General features: G+C 40.2%; 1 protein-coding gene across 1 annotated transcript in view; it reads left to right on the forward strand.

The window, feature by feature from the left end:
- The window catches only part of LOC118321929 (glutamate receptor ionotropic, NMDA 3A-like), a 31071-nt gene that overhangs the window by 1099 nt on the left and 28435 nt on the right, over positions 1-1537 (forward strand). The gene's annotated exons all lie outside the window — the stretch shown is intronic.

Raw genomic sequence — 1537 nt, forward strand, 5'->3', positions numbered from 1 at the left:
GGAACATAAAACACAATATTTTCAGTGAATATTAATGCATATTGAAGTTTTATGTCATAAATTGAACAAAAATAGAAACATCATTGGCTTTGTTGCCAAGCAAGCTAACGTTAACAGTAATGTTAGCTTTGACTTTGGACTTTGTGTTGGACTCTGTGTTGTGGTGGGTGTCGGTCGTTTGTAGGCTTTAGTGGACTCCATAGTTTATTACATCCCTGCTCACCATTTTAACGGTAAAAATAGACAAGACCTCGACTCTCTAGTGAAGTGTCTTTGAGACGCACAGTGTGACCCCTCTAATCTGTTAACATGGGTGCCGAATTAAAAATTAAGATGTTCCGGCACACAGATTTGTGCAGTGTGAACAAGCTGTAATCAATACTGGCTGCTCTGTTATAGTCCATGTGTGGGAAACCTCATAAACGTCATAAAAACTGGTTCCAGTTTTTGTGAGTAGTTTCTTCTTTCTGTTTCATTACAAATGGATCTAATTATAAACAGTTCAGTCTGTGAAAAGTGTCCCGGGATAACTTCTGTTGTGATCTGGAGCTATACCAATAAAATTTACCGTAAAGATGGACATTTGAACACATTGTTAAGTCATTAATTACTAAATCATCTGATCTGAGTTGATTTCTCTAACTACAGCTGTGTGTATAAATGGATGTAAAGTGTGAGTTCAGTCAGTGTTCATGACGGCGAGCAGGAAAATGAGAAATAAAAGAGCTGAATCAGTTCCACTCTCTGATATCTGCTGTTCTCAGCACCAAATCTTTCCGTCTTTTCAAGGCTGTCGAGACTCAACATGTCAAATCTGTCCGACAGCAGAACGGCTCTGCTAGAGGAGTCGCGTGAGACCTCTTCACTCCACAACCAACTGTGGCATCATCTGAACCACTCTTCATCCTCATTTTATCCTGACTAGAAGAAGCTAACAGCTCCAACGGGACCTGAACACAACACGCTGGGTTTTTTGTGGATAGACAATGATTTGTAGCTGCTAACTAGCTAGCCTTTCACAGATGTCACCGCGCTAAGCTAGTTCTGTTTTACAACAGACACTGTACAGAGTTTTTGTTTTGTTTTGTCTTGAACACCTGTTCTTCAGGTGCATCCAGGTGTTCAGTTTGTCAGTGTCTGCAGTGTCCTGGCAGCTCTTCAGTCTTTAACTCTCGCAGTCGGATTTATGTCTCTTGTTGGACCGGATTTAAACCATTAGTGTAATTCCAGCAGCAGGAGCCAAGCGGCTGATCAATATTTGTAATTGAGTGGGAGATAATTAGCCCGTTTCTATTACCACAACAAGCAAGAAATATACTCTCACTCTCCAGTACAAACCCCCGTCCTCCATCAGACTGGCTTTATCTGGAGTTTAATTTATAACGCAGACAAAACCTTTTAACAACGTGTAAAAAAAAAAAAAAATACAACCTGGACGTCCATAAACATAAAACTCTTTTCAGATCATCACATTAAAGCTCTTCTCACAGTCTGAGCTTAAACACAGTCATTACTGTTACGGTTGGGTTAGGTCTCT

The sequence above is a fragment of the Morone saxatilis genome, unplaced genomic scaffold (assembly GCF_004916995.1).
Source record: "Morone saxatilis isolate NCDOM2014 unplaced genomic scaffold, NCSU_SB_2.0 Contig12, whole genome shotgun sequence".
Lineage (NCBI taxonomy): Eukaryota > Metazoa > Chordata > Actinopteri > Moronidae > Morone > Morone saxatilis.